Source organism: Equus asinus, chromosome 12, assembly GCF_041296235.1.
Source record: "Equus asinus isolate D_3611 breed Donkey chromosome 12, EquAss-T2T_v2, whole genome shotgun sequence".
Lineage (NCBI taxonomy): Eukaryota > Metazoa > Chordata > Mammalia > Perissodactyla > Equidae > Equus > Equus asinus.
In genome coordinates, this window is record NC_091801.1 from 66,025,817 (window position 1) to 66,049,323 (window position 23,507).

General features: G+C 42.5%; 1 protein-coding gene and 1 long non-coding RNA gene across 2 annotated transcripts in view; both read right to left on the reverse strand.

The window, feature by feature from the left end:
• The window catches only part of SNTB1 (syntrophin beta 1), a 226,486-nt gene that overhangs the window by 151,158 nt on the left and 51,821 nt on the right, over positions 1-23,507 (reverse strand). The window lies entirely within an intron of this gene.
• LOC139039924 (uncharacterized) overlaps positions 20,992-23,507 on the reverse strand; it is a 53,214-nt gene continuing 50,698 nt past the window's right edge. Inside the window, exon 3 of the long non-coding RNA XR_011493324.1 lies at positions 20,992-21,117. This is a non-coding gene — a long non-coding RNA (uncharacterized lncRNA). The remainder of the gene's footprint in view (positions 21,118-23,507) is intronic.

A 23,507-nucleotide genomic window follows, 5' to 3' on the forward strand; every position in this document is an offset into this window, starting at 1 on the left:
ATCAGTCATCAAGTATTTTCCAGGAGCTTTCCAGATACTGTGCTAAGCTTAGGCAGCCGCTTAAGAGACTTGAGTCAGGCATGAGGAAGAATTTTCCAACCATAATTAGGGGATTTAAATACTTGGGTGTATTCCTAAGGGAGTCTTGGGAAGCCTCCTGTTTTCCAGCTTTTACAAATTTGTTAGACTTTTGGGAGATGCTAAATCAGCGGTTTCCTAGCTGAATTCCAGAACACCCTGGAGTGTCATGGAATCCCAGATTTCTATAAAGTGTGCTTTAAGGGGTTACACAAATATTTGGTTAAGATTTCATTTTGAATGAAAATTTACTTTCGACTATTTAAAAAATGGCAATAAAAAGTGGTGTTTGTGTATTTAAATGTGGCTTACAGGAAACTTGGACGTGTTGGAGCACAACAAGTTTTGGACGGCTGCTACAAGGTGAATTCATTTTTGTACAGCCTCAAAATCAAGCTTCTCCTGGAGCACGCACTCAGAGAATTGCAGCTATCTGCTAAATAATGATGACCACTCACAAATACTTACCTGCGCGGGCCATGGGCCTCCCTTCACCACACAATCAAACAAGACACCTCAGCCTCTTTAACTTCCAATTAAAAAGTGTTGTCTACCTGAAGCAGCCTTATTACTCGAATCAGCCGGCTTCTTAAGTTAGTGTGTAAAGCTGCACTTACGAAATAAATTCATACACATATAACCCTAATACCATTTATTGATATTCTATATAGATTTGTTTGGGAAAAAAAAAGTCATGGTTAAAAATAAGTTTGAGGGGCCTGCCCGGTGGCGCAGTGGTTAAGTGCACACATTCCGCTTCTCGGCCGCCCGGGGTTCGCCGGTTTGGATCCCGGGTGCGGACATGGCACCGTTTGGCATGCCATGCTGTGGTAGGCGTCCCACATATAAAGTAGAGGAAGATGGGCACGATGTTAGCTCAGGGCCAGTCTTCCTCAGCAAAAGAGGAGGATTGGCAGTAGTTAGCTCAGGGCTAATCTTCCTCAAAAAAAAATTAAATAAGTTTCAGACCACTGGTTTGGAGAAAGGTGAGTGGTGACTTCAAAGAGTCCTCTGCAATCTGATTATTTTATCTTGCCACTTGTTTCAATGTCAGAGAAATGAATATTCATGGTGTTCTGTTGTTGTTAAATGAACAAAGGAGGTTCAAATGAATTATATACAGTATGATATTTTATATATATACTACACATTATATATGCTGAGAAAAGACTTAAAGTGTATATGCCAATGTTACAAACTATACAAAAAGCCAATCAGAATGATTTTTAGACAGCAAAGCAAAGAAACATGACATTTCCTCAGTGAAGAAGGATGGGCGTGATTGACATTACTTCCAAATACAGAAAGTAAATAAATGTGTGAGATGAGCCTGGCATTTGCTAAGTCCACTCTGTGTCTCCTTCATTCACTCCTAGTTGGTTGCTTGGCAAAGAGGCACACGTACATAAGCAGTGAGGCCATACAGCTCACGGGTCACTTGCACTGGCTTGGACATACAGGCAGCTGGGTCCAAGTTCCATTCTGTCCCTCAAAAGTTTAATATCCTTGGGCACACTTGACCTCTCTCAACCTCAAATTTTCTCATCTACAAAATGAACATAATACTACCTACCCGGCAGGACTATTGTAAAGAAGATGAAATATGCTTAGAGCCCTAGTACCAGGCCTGGCTCATACTAAATGTCCAAGGAATGGCAGCTGTTATTATTACTGGGACATGTTTCCTGCCACAAGGTGCTTCCAGTCCAGTGGGGCAGGCAGAAGACACGTGAACAGATAAATTACACTACGACCTCACCATCACTGCTACAGAAGCAGAAACAATGCGTTTTGGGAACTCAAAGGTGGCGTGCTTGATGAAGTTAGAGCCAGGAAGTCTGAAACTCTTGCTCACGCACCATGAAGGAAAGAGATTACTTCAGGCTCTGCCAAGATCTTTTAGGTCCCTGAAGCTGGAAAGGAAACCCATGGAAGACAGGAGAGTTGAAGGCTTAGGAGATTTGTCAGCCTTTTTTTTTTTTTTTTGTGGTGAGGCAGATTGGCCCTGAGCTAACATCTGTTGCCAGCTTCCTCTTTTTCCTTGAGGAAGATTGGCCCTGAGTTAACATCTGTGCCAATCTTCTTCTATTTTGTATGTGGGATGCTGCCACAGCATGGCTTGATGAGTGGTGCATAGGTCTGCACCTGGGATACAAGCCTGGGAACACTGGGCTGCTGAAGCGGTGCACGCTAACTTAACCACTATGCCACCAGGCCAGCCCCATTGTCAGCCTTTTTGTTGCAGGTTTGGCCTGGGTGCCTTGCAAAGACACCCTGTTTCAGGGAACGCTGAACAACATGTGTGTGGGTAATATGGCCAGTCAGAGCTCTTGGACACCCTGACAGCTTAGAATGATGGCCATGGGCCCAGGCCTGCCCACTTTGATTAGTTCTAGTTGGCATGCATTCCTTCACTGCTGCCGTAGAACATGGAGTCCCACCATCTTGTGTCACCTGCTAAGCAGGGATGTGTGTCCCCTATAACTCTCAGAATAAAGTTCTCTCTCCAGCAAGCTGAACTCCTCAACCCACACCACATTTCAGCTTTCAAACTCTGAAAGCTATTCTCAGCAGTGCTTCCCTTCTAGGAAACATGGAGTGGGGAAGAGGTTTGGCTAATTTGATGGGAAGGAAGCACTAGATTTTAAAGATGCAGTTGCAAATTAGCTCACAATATCTTGTACCATCTCTAACCCAATGTAAGATTTGAGCTTTGGAAACCACTCTTTTTCTTTTGTTGTCTGGATGAAATGGAAAAGAGATAAAGAAGATAAGGCCCCCAAACAAGGATGCATCTGCTAGAGAGGGAGAAAAGCCAGAGTATTAAATTTGCAGTTGAATTAGGAATACGCCAGGAAGACAGAGATGGGGATGGGCAGAAATGCAAGGAGCCCTGGGGACCACTGAAGCCAGAGGGATGGAAAGGGCAAGGCAGAGGGTGAACACTAGTGTAGCAGGCTAGGCAGCAGAGACAAAGGGCAGCTGAGGAAAAGGAGTGAAAATATTGCAGCAGCTGCTAATGGGATTCCATGGCACATCCTTTTGGCCACTTCTGACTTGAATTACACCTGACTTCAGCTCCAGCTGTGATGGACAGTTCCTTTAGACACTGAGAGCCTCCTATCTAAAGGCTTCTTAGTTCCCCTGTCTCAGAATTTTCTCCAGAGCAGCAGAACCCATTCGGCCAAGTGTGGAGGAGTTAATGTGAGGCACGGAAGGGAGAGGTAGGAAGAGGGAACACGGGCAGGGTGAGGAGTTGCTGAATAACGCTCCAGCCCTCAGACCTACGCGGGGCAGGACAACTATTCTAGGTGCAATCTGAACAACTCCTCACAGGGTCACCAATGAGATTCAGCCCCAATTGCCCAAAGTGGTAAGCTGGTTAGCTCAGTATTTCCATATTACACTCTACAGGCTTTCTATTCTTCCCCGTATCAATCTCTCTGCCCTCATTCCAGCTTTTTCAGATCGCCTCCTAAATAAACTACCTGCATCTAAGTTCTTGTCACAGATTCTGCTTTCAGGGGACTCTAAACTAAAAGAAAATTAAAGGAAAGAAGCAGAAGCTGGTGGCAGCAGCAGCCACAGCAAAGAAAGAACAGATGTCCACCCATGAAAAGGTCCCACAACACACGATATTAATCACAGTTACAAAGTACAAAAGGAATCTTAAGACACTATCTAATCTATCTTCTTACCTTAGGCAGCCACTTCATCCTCCCAGACAGGAGAGACTTTCTTAAAAGTTGCTATGTGAAAATTCCTCAACATCATTAACAAAATCTATGAAGTTAATAATTATCATTAACAGTGATAATGAATTAGACTACTAGTACCAAAAGGCTAAAAAAGGATGTTACTGTTGACTTGTTATCAACCAATCTGATCAGTCTGATGGAAGATCATGTGGGAAGTCAGCGTGTGAGTTCCATGCTCATTACGCTAAAACACTGCCTCTCTCCCTTCCCACCTCACTGAGAGCTCCTGTTTTCTCCAGGTACTCAGCCAGAACCAAAGTTTTCCTTGCTCACTGGTGCAGTACAAGCAAAGCAAAACTATTTTGCTCACCCTTGCTTAAGGACTCTATGTTCACTCAGTTTTGAAAATCTATTTTTTAACACTTAACATTTCTTAAAAAATCATAAGCTATCACTTAAAGATCTGAGTATCATTTTAGTCCTCAGATTATCTCTTCTCTAGTTTCTTAGATATTCTCAGAGACATTGCTGACCAGCGAGTATAAATTTTATTGGATAACGATTTGATTTGCTGCTTTGTAAAATAAAAGAGCCACCTATTTCCACAGCAAAGCTGTTTTCTTGATAAAGTTACCCTCTAAGGATGAAACTCCTCTTTCAATAGCAATATCAAATATATAACTCCCAGAATTATTCAAATGGCTAAGTAAACTTACAAATGAATTTCAGATCCCATCTAAGATGAGAGTGGACATTTTGATATAGATGCCTGTTTAAGTAATCGTTACAAGGAAAATCACTTTTCAGCAGAAAGAAACAGTTCCAACAGATTTTCTTCCCATAGTACATAAGGAAAAACATATGAGCCCTATGAGGGAAGATTAGAGCTGTTATCTGGACTATTTGCGACAGTGCTCCGGAATGAAGAAAGCTGTTAAGGATCCACAATGTGGAGAGCACATGTAGCTGGTTGTAACTGACAATGAACTTCCAGTAGTGTCGGGAAGAGGCACATCCTGGCAGTGTGGAATAGAGGTGGTAATTAAACAGTCATAAAAATCTGAAACTGGAATGCTGACAAGAAAGCGTCCCGGCATTACCAGCCCTAATCGTCTAATAGTCAATCTGCAGCGCTCCTTTTCAGCTTAAATAATGTTTGCCAGAATTCTCAGTCAACACTTTTCTCCCTTTCTTTTTGCATTACACTGCAGGAACCGTACGGAGCCTGCTGTGATCAAGAGATGAAAAGGCACAAAGGTTCTCCTGGATAGGGCGCTGGAAGACAGGATTAAGAGAGATCAGAAAACGCACCCCAATACAAGCCCTTACCTGCTGCCCAACCCAGGAAAGAATAATATGGGATCTCTGACATGTGGGGTCAAAGTGTGTCTCATCTTGTTATTTGTGTTTGCAGCAAATTAAAAAGCTGCATAGAATTTCAGGGATGTGTGCTGAGAACTGGGCTGAGGTGGTAACGAGTTCATTTCTTTCCTGTGATGTCCAAGGACTGTGTCTACAGAAGGTGGAACCATCTGACGCAGACATGAAGCGGGCGAGTGTGTTAGGAGCATGCGCACCGGTGTCAGGCAGACCAGAGTTCAAGTCCGGTAGCTGCCATTTACCTGAGGGGTGACTGTGAGAAAATTATTTTACTTTTCTGCTCAGATTCTGGTCTGAAAAATAATGGTAATAACTTCACAGAGCTGCTGTGAGCCTGAAATATTACTGCGTATGCAAAGTGCTTCAGACAGCACCTGGCACTTAGTGATACTCAATAAATGCTGGCCAGTGCTTTCAGAGACAAGGAAAACTACTGACAGATTTTTTCACAATATGTAGAATATTGCAACAAAACCCAGGTTGAAGTAGAACCAAAATACTGCAGTGGAGAATCATGACAGCAGAAGTTTCTACCATTCCCGTGTAAATCCACCATGTGCCTGGCACTGGGCTGGGTGGTTTCCTAGGAGAGTTCTCAGTTTGCTGATCACTGGGTAAATAAATGGCTAACAAATTCTGCGTGAATTTGATTCCATGCCCTGTGGTCCTTTAGCTACACCTCATAGCTTCCCACCGTAGCACGGAGGAACCAATCGGAGATTAGAAGCCAGGTTCCTGAGCAAATCATGAGCCTTACTGTGGGATGGTATTACCATGCAAATATTCCTTCTCTCACCCATCTCTTTTGCCTGTTGCCTTTCTGAATTAATTTGTTAAAAAAAATAGTTTTCAATTGACCCCTATGTGCCGGACACATTTTTTTTTAGAAAATTCCATTCTCCAAGCAAGGCACAGAATTGTGTAAAATGTGTCACTTTTTGTGGGAAAAAATACGTAAGTATCTAAGTGCTGGTATATGTCTAGAATATCTCTGGAATATTCTGGAAGAGACTGGTTACTTCTCGGAGAGGAATTGGGTAAATGAGAGTGAGGGCTGGCGGTGGGACTTTGGGTACTTGTTCAATTATGTGCCCTGTGCATTCATTAATTATTCAAAGTTATTTCGAAAAATATTATTTCCCTATGTATATAACCAATAATGATTATAATTATAGCTCCATGCTCTGCCTACATGCTTTATGCTTATCAAAGATCCCAGAAGTGAAAGTCCTGTCACTTTCAGAGAAGGCTGAAGGAACAGGGCAGGGGCCATGCCTAACATCATCAACCTCACAAAACAGCAGTGCTACTGAAAAACATGTCGGAAGGGAAATTCGGCTTGTTAGAGCCAGTCTTTCCACTGACATATTTTTAAGCAAAGAGTGTGGATTAACATCCCTGAACTCTGCATCCTATGGCTGCTGCCCCCGTAGCCACAGTGCCAACAACCGTGGCGTCAGGTCAAAGCACAAAAGCAATCATCTCAACTCAACACACAGCAAATGCACTGCCAATTCTATCACCAGCCCCATAGTGATGTTCCATACGTAAGTCCCATTTTTATAAATGCAAGTATCTGTTCAACCAAACTAAGAACCTACCCTACGGACTGTTGTAATGCATTCTAAATATTCAAGTGGTGAGCTTAAAAGGGACCTCAGGATGAGTTCCATTTTGCAACAAACTGTTTTACAAATGGAAACATTACCCTACCTACATCTCTTCGATATGTTTCGTACATACACACATATTTGATATCAATAGTACACTGTGGGTAGGATCGCTGGGATGAATTGGAATCTGAGTTCCATCACAAGTTGAGTGACTCGAGACAAGTTACTTAATATCTTTGCACTTCAATTTCATCTTCTGTCAAGGGTATAATGACACCTATCTTTCATGGTGATTTAAAGATTTTAAATAGTACATATCTAGAGAGAGAGCTCAGCACAGTGCCTGCCATGGGGTGGCTTAACAAATAATAGGTAAGAAGAAAAAGCATAGGTGTTTTCAGTTAAATGAATAAATTGCAGTTTTATAAATCCAGGTCAAGTAATACCCTGTTTTAGTTTGCTCAAGGTTAAAAAAAAAAAAAAAAAAAAGGATGCTTAGTTCTCTCTTTTTTAACTTTCACCAGTTATTAAAGAAATTATACAATCACAATATTATGGAACCAAACTTGTTCCATAAAATGAGATAGCAGCTCCTTATTTTCAGACTCAGAAAGTGAAAGGTGGTTAATGGCAGGGCATTAGAAATGGACCAATAGGATCACTATCATCTCTCTGGCCAGCTTATGAAACCTGGATGGACCAGGTTTGGAAGAGATGCGTTCTGAGACTTATAATCCTGATTGCTTAATATTTCATTAGAAAACGTTAGCTCCCTTGTCCTGCCAGGAGTCACAGAATGTCAGTGCAGGAAAAGACCTCGGTGAGCAGGCAGACATCAGGCCCATGTCACAAGGGAGGAAACTGGGGCCCACTGAGAGGAGACTTGCCCTGAATCACTCGGCGAGAAGTACCAAACCCACAACCAGAAGCCAAACCTGCAGATGCCCATGGCAGAGCTTTCCTGTCGATCATTCAGCACCCCAGCTGTGACTAGATACCATGGGTTTAATTCTGGGTAACGATTATGACTTGCTGAATTTTTAACTCCCCTTAAAACGAACTTCAACAGAAAACAGCACTCCCAAATGCTGTATAATTTCTGCAAAGGCAACTAGTATGGCGATCTTATTTCATGCAAACAGGGGGACTGCATAAACAGCGAGCAGTGTTTCAAAACTGGAGCTTCCTCTGACAGCCGAATGAAGCAATTTGGCTCTTATCAAGATGCTTATCTTTCCGTGGGGTATGAAAATTAAAAGTTGAAACGCTCAAAACCTTTGTAAAGATTTTATTACCGACACTTTTAATAGGTCACGGCGGTTGAGCTCTTTTCTTCAAAGCGCTATGACTTGTTGGTAAATCAGCTACTTTTTTTCCAGTCACCTTTGGCTATCAAACAGCTTCCTACAACTTGTATGTTAACTCTACTCATTTCTGCAACCTTGAACTACCGAGAGGAAGACAGTATTACCGTTTATGACTGAAAAAACAAAATAAACTCGTGCTTTAAAGTCGACTTTTCTGGTTACTCCTCACATTTAACCAGAAAAGCAGAAGCCTCCCTCTCAGGATGTGGGTTCTGGGTTCTTGAGCATGAAAATTTTTTCTTCTGCTTTCAGATCATTACGCCTTTTACTTCAGTTCAGAGATGATCGTTTCTATTTTGATAAAAGGAATATTCTACAAATAGGGAGCACATACAACATTTCTTAGAGACACTTGCAGGCTGACAAATAGAAAGGGCACGGCAGCTAACATAGGCATAAGCCAACCAATAAGTCTGCTTCTGCTTTCAGGAGTTTATATTTTGGGGTAAAACACTTCCACTGCAAGGGGCAGTTAGAACCATAGCTATTAGGCAATATCGATAATGTGAGTCTATGCGACAAACATGACAGAAGTAAAGAGAAAACTAATTTTATCCAACAGGCCCTGACTAGGAGTAAAACTATATATATGCAAAGTATGAAGTAGACAGGTATCATCTCTGAGAAGTACTCACAAAGTGGTAAAGAAAACACAATAATTTATTTCAGAATCCTGGAGTGGCCTGTTCCTTTCTCTTCCTGGACTGAGTCATCATACCTGAGGGATCATTTTGTATGCATAAGAGTTCCTATCCATGTTAAAAATCTGGCTGTGGTTTTTAATTGAGGACTAGGAAAGTTATCTGTGGCTGGCAATTGGTGGTACGTGCACAGGCATCTGTATCATTTTTCTCCCTAAAACATTAGTTCCGTGTTCAGCATACAACTCCATGAAGTTGTGGGGCCCAGTGACTCTGGACCCCCAAGCAATAGATCTGTTCTAAACTCCCAACCCAACCCAACCAAGTAACTTTTCTCTTTCATCAACTACCTTCTGGAAGGATGCTGGCTGGGAATTCCAAGCTCTTGGTCCCTTCTGAAAGAAGGAATGGAACATGGGTCTGTGTCTCTTGTTGACTAGGTAACATCAAATAATCAGCTCTAACCTAACAAATACAAATAAGCACACCCTTTCCATTCTCTTCCATATCTAAGTTTTCAGGGTTTTCATTGATAAGATCCCTAAGGGATGCAAGAGGTTGGTGATATAATTTCACAACATGCAGCACTTAGCAACAGTAAGGCAAACTCTATTCAAACTCCAGGATGCAGTAATCACTATGTAGAAGTAGGCATTGCCTCAAGGAGGAGTAGGCTGGTGTGATTACTTTATTGTAATGACTAGTTTAACATCTGACTTTGCCACTCTATTGGAAGCTCTGGCAGGAGCGTATGATATCTGCCTTGTTCAAGGCAATATCCCCAGGATGTAAAGTTTTGTTAGTAATAATACCCACCTCAAGGCTTAGCATGAGGAACGAAACAAGATCGATGAATGTAAAGACCTTAGCACAGTGCTTCGAGCATACCAGATATTCAATAAATATTTTGTTGAATAAAAATAAGACAAGAGCACAAAGAAGAGGAAGGAAGCTTATAACTTAAGAAGTTCAAAGACTGTCGCTGTTTTATTTGCATAATAGTCATGAAAGCTATTATTTATTGAGTGCTTACCATGTGCTAGGCTTTATGTCTTATTTAATGCCTGACAGCAAAGCTAAGAAATAGGTACTCCCATTATCACCACTTTATAGATGAAGAAGCTGAGACCTTTGGGAAACAATACTCCTTAGGTTATCTAATGAGCAGGTGGAAATTCTGGGGTTCAAACGAGGATTTACCCCAGAGCCAGAGGGATGAAACCCTATGCTGCAGGCTCTAATACAAGTTGGTGGAACGTCCAAAGAGAGAGCATGACTGGAGCATTTGGGCATTGTGGCCAGCCCTAGACTGAATGGCTACCTTTCAACTGTCTAGGAAATCTTGGAGGAGAAAAGAGCCCCCTAGCATAGTGATTCTGAGAGTTTCCAGATGATTTTAGGCTGACTGGCTGTAAGTTGACAAGGAAGCTCTGGAACTAAACACATCCCAATTATTTTTCAACCCTGCTCATAGAGAACTTGTGAAGTTCTAAGAGGGAGAATATAGAAAATAGAAAGAGTGAGTCAGGAAAAGCAGTCAAAATACTTGAGAATATCTAAGAAAGAAAATGCAAGTCTGCCCATTTCATGTCTTAAGAAAGAATTGTTACTCTGGTGGAAGGGGACCACAGCCCAATCCAGCAGTGGCGGGAGCCATGTTGACCACATGAGGTCAATGGAGCAAAGGTTCCACAGACTCCAGAGTCAGCCTGGAAGTCAGCAAAGCTTTGCAGGAGCCAGAGCATAGGAGAGGGGCTGGAGGACAAGACAAGAGATCTCCACCACACAACCCCTAGGGTGAGGTGAGGCCACAAGACACCAACAGAACAGAAAACTGAGGCAGCAAAGCTTGAAGATTTAATGGCTGAGGTGTTATGGGCTGAATTGTGTCCCCCTCAAAATTTATATGTTGAAGCCCTAACCCCTAATACCTCAGAATGAAACTGTATTTGGAGACAGGGCCATTCAAGAGATGATGAAATTAAAATGAGGCTGTTAGGGTGGGCCCTAATTCAATCTGACTAGTGTCCCTATAAGAAGAGGATAGCAGGAGGCCGGCCTTGTGGCGTAGTGGTTAATTTCAGCATGCTCCACTTCGGTGGCCTTGGTTCATGGGTTCGGATCCCAGGTGCAGACCTACACTACTTGTCAGCCACGCTGTGACAGTGACCCACATAGAAATAGAGGAAGATTGGCACAGATGTTAGCTCAGGGACAATCTTCCTGAAGCAAAAAAAGAGGAGGATTGGCAACAGGTGTTAGCTTAGGGCAAATCTTCCTCAACAGGAAAAAAATAAAAAAAGAAGAGGAGATTAGGACACACAGAAAGAGACACCAGGTTGCGTGCGCACAGCAGAAAGACTATAGGAGGACACAGCGAGAAAGTGGCCATCTGCAATGTCTGAAGCCAAGGAAAGAGGCCTCAGCAGAAACCAAACCTGCTGACATCTTGATCTTAGAATTCTAGCCTAGAACCAAGAGAAAACAAATTTCTGTTGTTTAAGCCGTCCAGTCTGTGGTATTTTGTTATGGAAGCTCCTAGCAAACTAATACTCAAGGGAACAAATGAGTCTTCCTGGGATTCTCCTAGGATGGACGAAGAACCGGGAGGAGGCAGGAAGAAACTGGTTCAGGCAGTTCTAAAGGTGGTTCATGACATTCCCCCAAGGATTTTTATTATTAACTATGTTCTTACGAAGGCAGCCCTCAGACCGGTGGATCATGGGGAATTGGAAATATGACAGCTGAGGCCCAGGACAAAAGTTGATATTCTGAAGAGACCTCAGATAAGTATAAGGCGCTGCAGCAGGCATATGGCAGAGAAGATGCTGAAAGTCTGGTAGAGGGCCCATCAAGAAAAGCTGGGAGCCAATGACCACGAATCTGCTTCCCTCAGAGTTCTATCAAGGGCTGGTTTTGCTCGAGACAGAAACTTCTGTGACTGGAAATAACATTTCCATGATGTATTTTGGGAGGTCAGGGAGCGAAGCAGATATAAAAAGGCTTCACAAACACCTTCAGCTGAACCAGCTTGGATTTCATTCCAGGCCCTCTCCCTCACCCTGGGCCCCCCAGGGATTGCCATGCCAACCGCCGATTAATATGCAAGAGCTGATGTGGCAGGGCTAAAACATGGAGGCTCTAGAAGACAGAAGCTGGAGGAAAATTAAATGCACTTCATTCCCATAAGCCCTTCTGATTACATTACCATACCTAAGCCACATACACACATATTTTTTACATGATATCCTAACCACACCTGGGTGAGGTACTCATTATCTCTCACCTGTGTCTTAACAAGTCAACGTGTTTAAATGTCTCTGTCTTCCTTCAGACTGCTATAACAAAATACCACAGACCGGGCAGTTTATAACAACAGAAATTTATTTCTCACGGTTCTGGAGGCTGAAAGTCTGAGATGAGGGTGAGAGCACGGGTAGGTGAGGGCCCTCTTCCAGGGTCACAGACATCTTGTATCCTCACACGATAGAAGGAGCTAGGGGGCTTTGGGGGTCTCTTTTATAAGAGTGTTAATCTCACTCATGAGGGCCGCACCCTCATTACCTGAGCATCTCCCGGAGGCCCCACCTCCTAATACAATCACATTGGGCATTAAGGTTTCATGTGAATTTTGGTGGGGGGACACAAACATTCAGACCACAGCACCCTGTCCTTTCCCCTCCCCTCCCCTTCCCTCCCCTCCCCTGCCCTTCCCTCCCCTCTTCTCCTCTTTCTATCCCTCCCCTCCTCAACCCTCCCCTTCCCTCCCCTTTTCTCTCCCTTCTCTCTTTTCTTCTCTCTGTCTCTCTCTTTCGCAACAGTTTGTAACAAGGAATTCAAACTTAAACGTCAAATGGTTTGACTATCGTTGACGTGTTACCACGGTAGGGTGGCAGTCGGAATGATGGATCCACCTTCGACTTGTCCTGTGACTTTGAACATATCAAGCAACCTCTCTGAATTTGTTTCTTCATCCACACACTAGGGGCATTAGAAATAAGTGTTTTCTGTATGTCAGGAGGCTATGCAAAGTTCTTTACAAATGTCTCATTTAATCCTATCAATCTTGTAAGGTATATATATATATATATATACCTTCAATCTTTGAAGGTATATATCATTACCTTCATTTTCGCAAAAATACTTGGATACTTACTCCACAGAGTACCTACTTCCCGAAATACTTTGTTAACTATGAAGCACCAAAGAAATGTTAGTTAGCTATAAATTTGTTCTCAGTTTAAACAAATCTCATGATTTGTATAGTGTATACACTCCTCTGATGCTTTCTAAAAGGGGAAGGAAAGATAATTTGTGTCCAAACCTGACATTAAATCCTATAAACTAGCAATTTTTTTTTTTGAGGAAGATTAGCCCTGAGCTAACATCTGCCTCCAATCCTTCTCTTTTTGCTGAGGAAGACTGGCCCTGAGCTAACATCCATGCCCATCTTCCTCTAGTTTATATGTGGGATGCCTGCCACAGCATGGCTTGATAAGCCGTACAGAGGTCTGTCCATACCTGGGATCCAAACCGGCAAACCCCGGGCCGCTGAAGCGGAACGTGCAAACTTAACCGTTGCGCCACTGGGCCGGTCCTTAAACCAGCAATTTTTGACAGAAGAAATGAAAACCAAAACAAGCTCAGAAAGACCTAACCACAAGCAATATCCAGAGGTTTCGGGCACACTAGAGTTCTGAAGTCGCTTAGGGGAACAGAGCAGCAGCTGACTTTTATGGCTGAGGGCAGATCCAGGGCCAGCTCTGTCAAGGCCTGTCTTCCTGAAGTCTGCTTTAGCATGCTCTCCACCTAGCCTTGCAATGCACTTCTCATTTCCTCCCTGTTATTCTCCAGTTCAGAACTTTTATCAACCCCTTCTCACTTATCATAATGTGTAATTCCATTTTTCGTCCCTACCACGTCTCCCTAGAAGATAGCGTGTAAGTGGCTAGGCCAATCCATCATCAACAGCTGATGTGCTCATGAGTGCTATGGAGTTACTCTGTTACCCCTGAAAGTGGGAACTTCACAGGGCAGGAGGCCAGTGAAGGAAACGATTTTAGGTGGACCAACTTTTCATGAATCATAACAATCTAAACAACACCACCCACGAGAACTTCTAAAGCCCTTTTCGGATGAAGTAGGACTTTCATGTAGAGTCTACTGCAGGTAATCTAAGGCCTTATGAGACAAGCAGGATAAAGGTTGTTATTATCTTCATGTTTCAGATAAGGTAAGCAAGTCTTAGAGAGGCTAAATGACGGACTTCTCTCATCCCCTCCCTCCATACACTCTTTCCTTCCTTCCTTCTTAAATGTAACAGAAATGTTTCCCCAGATGACTCCCAATCATTCATCCCACCTCTGTCCTCTAAAGCCATCACTGCACATCGTCAACCAAAACCCTCAAAAATAGAACTCGAAAGCTGAGAAGAACAGGTACACCAAAGCCCTACGCAAATTGCAAAGTCAATACAAATATAAGCTATCTAGCTCAGATAACTGCGTGCATCACCATTAAGTTTAAGAGAAAAAGTATAAGGTTTTATTGTATTTTTCTTTTTTTTTGCCAAACACGTGGCAGCCTCAAGAATTCCTGAATCTATGCCCCATTCTGTTCCACTAAAAAGTCACCAGAAGACCTCACTCATCAACCATTTCTGCAATTTAGGAATAAACTAAAACTGCAAAACAAATGACTGTTCCTAAGAATTGTTCTTCTGTCTGGCAGCTGAGGTGGGTGTGACATGGGCATAGCAACGAACAATAGAAGCAAAAGCTATCTTCAGAGTGTGGCAGAGAGCCCTTGTGAAACTGTGCCCGGACAAGGGTTGACTGAAAAGCTCTTGGAGATTCAAGAGAAAGACCAGAGTTAATCTGGAAAGATCCGTATGCATTATTAAATGTATTTTAAAAATCATCTCTCTGCCTCCCAGTTCACCAATACCCCTGCTATCCTCAGTGAGTGAAGCTTGCTCCAGCAGTGCGGACAGGACCTCATTAGTTACAAGCACCCAGGAGGGTTATGAGGTGGAAGGGACATTACAGTAGCCTATCGGTGGAAATAAGCTAGCCTAAAAGGAGAGGACTTCCAACAGTGGGGGCTGTTCTGGGACAAAGGCATTCAGTCCGGTTCTAATACAAAAGGGTACTGCTGTCAAAAAAGGGAATTTCTCAATGAAGCCTAAGTTTTTCTGCACAAACATTTAGGAAGTCAAGATGGGGAGCAGCACATTGGACTCCGAATAAGCTGAAATCACCTTTTATAGAGGAATTAGAATGAACTGTTATTTGATGTTGGGTGGGAAATATTTGGGCATGGGGAAAGAAGAAATATAAGAAAAGGCGAAAGGGTCGGAAAACTTCAGGGTCCCCCGTGTTTGGATTGGAAAATTAAACACATTTAAAGAGCTGTCATAACAAAAAGATTAATGTTGGGTTCCCCACTCTCCTGACATGTACCTCAACTACTAGGTATTAAATATTTACAAAGCACTTGGCTTGTAGAGTATTTTCCAATTCTTCTTCAAATTTTTGCCGTCTGCCCAGATGGGGAAGTGTTGCTATTACTCCTATTTCATTGGTGAGGAAGTGGAGGATCCTAAATGCCGGGTGACTTATTCAAAATTGCAAAGTTAAGGAAGAGCTGGGGCTGCATGAGTGAAAATGATACACTCAGGCATGAACCCATATTCCCGGAGTAACCAAGCCAGACCCAGGGGAAATCAGTCAATGGTCTTGAAAGAAATTTAACAGCAAAGCAGATGTCTGCTTCCTTTCTACAAAAAAATCTCTATGATCTGTGTTTGCCACAGGGAAGATAATGGATTCTTTCACTTTAGTGACATGAGGAGAGTGGAAAGGGAAGGGAAGTGCTGTAACACTTATCAGTATGGCGGAAGACAAGATGGAGTTCATGGCGGCTGCTGCTCTGATCGCTTTCTCTACCTTCTAAGTCATAAAGCTGTCATGGTCAAGAACTTGGCACATGCCATATTTCACATTTTATATAGAGTAAAGCACCCGAGTCCAGGTCCTCCCATCACCTCCACATCTTTCTTCTACAGAGTGATCTCTCAGGAAGGCATCAACCCCTCCCTTTATTGGATTTTGCAGTCAAACCATAATAATAGTCACAACGACAATAACTAACAGTATGGAGCATTTACCATGTGCCAGACACATTTTAAGCACTTTAAATCTAGGTACTCACTTAATCTTCACAGCAGCGCTATGAAGTGGTTGCAATTATTACTGCTATTTTACAGACGTGGAAACTGAGGTCCAGAGAGTTGAAGACTGGTTATACCACAGTCTTCTAGATAGTGGGGGAGCAAGGATTTGAACCCACAGCTCATGCTCTTAATCACCAGGCACAAGAACATCACATCAGCCTTCTGTTCACACTCTAACATCAAGCACACAAGGACGCCTCTTCTTGGTGTTCAGTGTATCCACCTCCACTTCTCTTAGCTCTTCTCCTTTTGGATAAGGCATTATCCTTGCATGACCATAGTCCAGGCTTATGTCCAAGTCTACGAAGTCTTGGTGGCAACTACTCATTGATTTTATTTCCTTGTATTAAAAATCTCTAGGTACCTTTGATTCATGTTCTATGCCTTGGTACTCAGATAAATATGGTTAGAAGTATGGTATTTTACCCCCTCCGAATTTTTAAAAATATGAATCTGTGCATCTTCTCCACTTTTATTCTTCTATATCAGGGGTCTACAAACTATCGCCCCTGAGCCAGTGTGGCTCTTGGCCTGGATTTGTACGGCCTGGATGCTAAGAAGGAGGAGTATGTGATAAAGACTGTATGTGACCTACGAGCCTATAATATTTACTATTTGGCCCTTTAAAAAATGCCAATCTTCTCTTTTATATAATTTCTAAAGTTTAGCAGAGAAATGTATTTCATATTTTCTCTGGGCATTTTTTTTTAAAGATTTTATTTTTTCCTTTCTCTCCCCAAAGCCCCCCAGTACATAGTTGTATATTCTTTGTTGTGGGTCCTTCTAGTTGTGGCATGTGGGACGCTACCTCAGCGTGGCTCGACAAGCAGTGCCATGTCCACGCCCAGGATTCGAACCAACGAAACACTGGGCCGCCTGAAGCGGAGCGCGCGAACCCAACCACTCGGTTACGGGGCCAGGTCCTTCTCTGGGCATTTTATTCTGTCTATTGCCATATCAGATGTCGTCTTCATCTGATTAGCTCATATCTGAGGAAATAAACCAGAAAGAGATCATACGTGTGATGACGGCAACAATTAGTGGTGTCCTGGGAGCTGGCTTCCCCAACCAATTATCTGCACATCTTCCCAATCAGTATTGATGATTTTGCCTTGGTAGCCTGGAATCAGCCACGGTGGGAGTATTTACACCATGGAAATTGGCAAACATTATCGCATTTTACTGAACTATATGGGAGAAAAATGCATCATATTAACTCCTCGTTCTCCAAAAATATCCTAGGGTCAGGCCTGAAGTAGGGTATGTATAGGAGATGCAGAGGTGACCATTTAAATCATGTCTTTTATGAAAAGAGTTGAGAAAGTAAGAGTTTAAGTCAAGAGTCACAACGCAAATGTCCACAGGGGCTGCGCCGGTAGAACAGGCAGGTGGATAGGAAATGATAGGGCCTGTCAAAACAAGAGAACAGAATCGAAGCTATTTAAATTAAAAAAATGAAAAACAAAACACAAGCCCTCTGCAAGCCAAGCCAAACAATGCCTGCCAATTTATGGCCCCTGGCTTACAGGAAAGCATTTTGAGGTAGAAAACTGTGCCTTTAAAAGACATTTTCCTACTTCTCACGGGCATTGTATTGGATTGGTTTGAAAAGCAATAAAAAGGATTTTCATGAGATATAAGGAAAAATGTACCAAACCAGGGTTATTGAGTAAGGGATAAGTTAGTGGGGGAGGTGACTGGTTCACCCGTTCTGGAGGATGCTTCCAACTGAAAGTATCAGATTCAGCCCAGGGCATTTATTTTCCTAGAGAAGGCAGAGGAATTGACTGACAGGATGGAACATTCCGTAAGCATCCCTGCCCTAGATGTCTGACTCCTAGACCAAGATTCCTCCTACAGTTGGGGGTAAAAGTTCGCCACCTTTAGGATATTTGTTAACCATTTCAAGCCACATGGGTGGCATTACATTAAGCTATTCCTTTCAGCAGCTTCAAATGATCCCCTCATAGACTGGAATAATGAATTTGCCTCTCCGAGTAAGAAATTTCCTTCCTCTTTTTGGAAATTATCAGACTGATAGATATTTTTAGATGGGAAATCCTACACAAAAGTCAGAGGAGGCCCCAAACACAGCATGAATTTCTGAAAACCAAGCCAGGGTTCTCGTGGAGCTCTCGCAAAATGGAAAGAGGAGGACAGATCAACTCACCCCTTGGGGGTGGGGGTGGGGGACAAGTAAAGCCACTAGCAATGCCCAGGGATCAGCTCTACGCCAAGTCTCGATTCACAGTTTTTAACATGATTGGGAAGAGAGAATGTATAGAGATTTCCAAAGCGTGTAAAAATAAGACATTCAAAAGAAATGTAAAGTGAAGTGGGGATAAACTACAGGAACGCTAGAGGCCCCACGGAGGCCCTGCAGAGGATCAGCAAAGGGGCTGTGTGCAAGCAATGCATTTAGGGAAAAGACGATGACTGCTGAGAGAGGATGCTGAACCATCCTTCACAGTCACAGGAAGGCACAGAGGAAGCAGGGAGGCTGTATGCCAAAGACACCCCCCAAAGTAGGCACAAAATTCAGCAGAGCAAATAATCTGTCTTGTTCTTTTAGTCCCTCGTCCCTGACATTATACCTATTACGTGTTTATGATCAGAAGATGCTATAAATAAAGTGGTTTAAAGTGAAATGATTAGAAAGTCTTTTGTTTGTTTTTACAGTTGTTACAGACTGAATATTTGTGTCCCCTCAAAATTCATGTGTCGAAATTTTAACCCCCAGGGTGATGGTATCAGGACGTGGGGGCTTTGGGGGGTACTCTGTCCTCATGAATGGGATTAGTGCTGTTATCAAAGAGGCCCCAAGAAAGCCCCCATGTCCCTTCTGCCATGTGAGGACACAGTGAAAACACAACCTTCCACGAACCAAGATGTTCATAGACACAGAATGTGCCAGCGCCTTCATCTTGGACTTCCCAGCCTCTAGAACTGTGAGAAATAAATGTTTGCTGTTTATAAGCCACTCAGTTTACAGTATTTTGTTATAGCAGCCCAGACAGAATACGAGAACAATCAATAGTCACTTAGCAGGGTACTAGAGACCCTGAAGTGTACGCACAACCAGGTGACAGAATTACTCTGCTGAACAAGGATGAAAGCTCATCTTATACAAATGGTGGAGGCTGGCATTTTGTTCTAAAATACAAGGCAAAAATCCTGAAAGGTCAAAATTGCTGCTGAGAAATTTCTCAAAGCATCCTACCTTGTATTATGTATGAAAGCCACTAAAGTAATTCTTAGGCACATTCAAGTCCTTAGGACAACAGAACTCCTAAACAGAAGGTTAGAAAATTCTACAAGCAGATGTCTGGACAATAGAGCTATTCTTCCTTAAGGATAGCTATCAAAATTGCAGCTGTTCTTGGAAGATAGGTAAAGTCTAAAATGTTCTTACTTGCCTGCTGGCTTTCTGGTCATTCCATTAATATAACCCTAACATAAATTAATAGATTTGATTTTCTCTTGTAAGTATTAAAGAAGATAAGGAGTTGGCAATTTGCTCTTTTGGGTTCTAAGTCAGTAACTATACGATAGAAGCAGAAATTGTTCTTTATGGGTCTTTCTGCTCAATTGTACTGCAAGGAAACCTCTGATCAGTAGGGACAAAGTATGTGAGGGCAATCTCAATGAAGCTTAATCTTCAAAGGACACGGATCTTAAAATGACACCAAGTGTCTGACTGTGTTTCATTATCACTTGGAGCCTGGAAATTGCACGTAACACAGAGGTAATTACAAAAACACACTCAACATCCTTTCCTTGGTTTCTTGATCGATGTTCCTGATACCTGGCCAGCATCACTCTTGTTACTGACATCTGTAATGCAAGCAGGTATAATCAGCCCATATTAACAGAAAGCTGAGTGCAGGGTCATGCAAAGGTCTGTGTTTAAGGGGCTGTGCATCAGTGAAGGAAGTTGAAAATCGAATGGAGTTTGATTTGCAGCAAAGGTACAAGTAGTAATTCTCTATCTCCTGATTAGGTAAGACCCCGTTGTAACGTGTGAATAAAACATTAAACAGCAAGAAGTCTAGTGACTGAGGTGCTTTTGGAGGGGAGGGGCTTTTGTGGGTGTTATCATAATTATGTTGGCAGGTGGTGCTGGAATAACCTAACTCTGTCCCTAAACTTGTGTGTGTCAGACTAAGGCACAAAACACACAACTGTTACACCACGGGACCCAATACAAGAAAATGTCATGTTTTTTTTTTTTTTTTTTTTTTGGTCAGGGTATCCCTCTTGCAAGAAGCTAATGTGCTGGGGAAATTCATGTCTTCATCTCCTTTATTTCCGGTTTCATTAAGAAAAGAAGCTGACTACATCAACCCTTGGAAGAAGGTGCATCAAGCAAGGCAATTCCCGGCAATAGAAAGATGCGCGGATTCCTTGAGCTCCTCAAGAAGATGACTATGAAATGTCATTTGTCTTGGCCCCTCAACCAGCCCTGGAGGCTGACTCTTCTGGGGAGGATGGGTCATTCCCAGTCCCTCAGATACAAAGCTAAACTTTTCAGTTACTCTTAATATGTTTGATGCGGCAAGAAGTCAATTTTTTACCGGTAAATATAACATATTCCTATAATGGCAGAGGAACTCCATGGGCATAATTTATTCCTTTTATTTTAATATTTTATTATTATTTTTCAGTGCTGATAGAGCTTTTCCTGGACAAAGGAAACTTTGAAAAGTTGCCTCACATAGATTAATTTGGGGCATATTTTAGCCTCCTAAAGCCAAAGCAAGAGCAAGCAGTCAATGCAAATCACATAAGTATCTGCTATCCCCTCTTCCTACATCCAAAGCACCGAGCATTGTTGCCATGTTAGAAAACAAACAAACATAGAATTAAAGCAATATGGTATCATTTTTCATTAAATAATTTGGCAGATTTTTTTAAACCCAATATCCCCAGCCTTCCATCTTTCCGATGATATCCTTTCTTTTATTATCCAAATAAAATGGCTGGTTATTCTCCATTATAACTGCTTGTCTTCAGACCCACTCTGCCCTTCTTGGTGTCCTGGGAGACTGCATCTGTGGTTTCCTTTGCCCAGTCTCGTTGTCCTCTGACTTAGATTTGGTCCGGCCACTGGGGACACAGGCAGGAAAACAAAGATGGGAAGAAAGAGGTCTGAGTGATTATTTTAACAGCCCATCCACCTAGATGTCCACTCTGATCTTCTCTGTACACAGCTACAAGTGCTAGCAGCGGGGCCTTCTTCCACGGCTCCAGCTGTCATCAGCCCTAGTCACAGGACTCTCTCCCCTACCTCCCCAAGCCTGGGTTGCTGATGGCCCCCTGCAGTTGCTAGTCCCTGAGCCCATCCCCATCTTTGCTGGTTCCCTTAACTCTGCCCACGCCTCTGCTCCAGCATTCCATCTATTTCCTTCCAGCACCCAGCCGGATACAGCTCCATCCCACAGACTGCAAGAAGTCCAGCATTCCTCCAGGACTTCTGAAGATTCTGGAGGAGAAGTGGAATTATGTTCTCCTGTCACAATTGTCTCATTCCTTCTCCCAACTTAATTCTCAAACACCTCATTTACCACGGTGCCCCTTGCCCATGCTCACTTCTTTCCACCTACTCTACCCATGGAACCACCTCTCTCTCTCTCATTCCTCCAAAGCACACTACCATAGTGAAGCAAATGTAGCAAAATCTTACTGAAGCCTCCAGAAAGACGGAGGAGGACTCTTATTTGGAGCAAAACAGGAAACAAGTTAAAATTATCTTAGACGTGATGAAATTCCTCAGCCAATTTTATTCAGTCACACACACCATAGATAATTATTCTCTGGGAAGCTTCTCCTTAATGTTTGCTAGCTGCCATGACACTGGACTTCTCTTGCCCCAGAATCCTCTCCCACCTCCCCGAAACCTTTGCTTCCTCCTACCAAGAGTTTCCCAAGTTACTCCATCATGCAGGAAACTATTGCTCTGTCTTTGTCTCAGTCTTACCCTTAAAGACCATGCCCAAGAGTCTAGCTCAAGGGTTGGCAAACCACAGGCCCATGGATGAAATCCCCGTGGGTCTATAAATAACGTTTTGTTGGAACACAGTCACACCCATCATCTATGGCTTCTTTTGGGCTACCATGGAGTTGAGTAGTTGCAACAGAGACCTTATGGCCCACAAAGCCTAAAATTTTTACTATCTGATCCCTTACAGAAAAAGTTTGCCAACCCCTAGTCCAGCCTTTCACAACTAGAAAAGTCGAGCAGGTATTTTCCTAAATAAATGTTGCAGGCTTAAGATAAATTTTGCCATTTGTCAGGATATCAAGCAAAATGAATAAATAGCTAGCTTTTAAAAGGATGATTTTCTTTTTATTACTCAGTGTCACGGATGCTCAGTGTTAGTGAAGATTAGAGAAATGGCATTTCCTAGATTCAGACCATAGACTTTTCTGAGGGCAATGTAATCTTGAATATGTGCACAGCTTTTAGCCCATTAATGTCACTTTTGCTAATTTATCCTAAGGAAATTAGTAAGTATTGAATAAAGACCCAGCTACAAGGATGCCAACCCAAATTGTAATAGGTAAGTAGAAAGCATTATATATAGCCAACAACTGTTGTATATTCATTCAAGGAATACTCTGAAGCAATGAAAACTAATCATGCAAAATATTTTTCTTTTTTTTTTTAACCAGAGAAAGATGTTCATTGTGTTTTTTCAAGTAAAAAAGGCAGGTGAAAATACAAAATATGAAGTATGGCCCTATTTTTGTTTAAAAATATATATAGGCATACCCATGCCCACATATGTATACATACAAACAGAATGATCCAGAACAGTATACCAATTTTTACACATGGTTGTCTCTGGGTGGAGAGATAAAAAGTGATTATTTTTCCTTTTTCCTCCCTCTATGTTTTCCCCACAAGAAACACATTTCACACTTTACTAGGCACTTTCTGTTTGAATGGACTTGTTTGCCAGAGTTTAACTGTTTGAGGCCTGCCAGAGAATAACCGCTGGTTTCTCTAATTAACAGAAACCTTTCACTCCCCTTTCTCCTCTGCAATCAGCCGTTCCCTCAGATAAATTACACTCTGACTATGCTAACAAGCTCTGTTGTGGCAACAGCTGACATCCTGTGCATGCTACTGAACGGGAAGACTCCTGCATTCTCTGTATTAGATCATGGAGTTGTTTGTTTGGGACTGGGTTTTTTCCCTCTCTCTTTTAACTTGCTCTAAAAATATATCTATCCACACAAATAGAGATGACGGAACACAAAAAATTCAGTCCTCATCCTTCCGTGGGCTGGAAATTCAATACAAAGGATCTGTTTTCTGAAGCATCTGGCCCATGCAGGAATTGTAAAGACCAGAGAGGAAGGGGGATGGTGAAGTCATTTGCTGTCTGGACAAGTAAAATTCCTGCCTCGGGGGCCACAGGACCACTTCAGAGCCACCCAGAGAAGAAGAAACATGTTAGTTTTTGAATTGAAAGGAAAATAAAATATGAAAA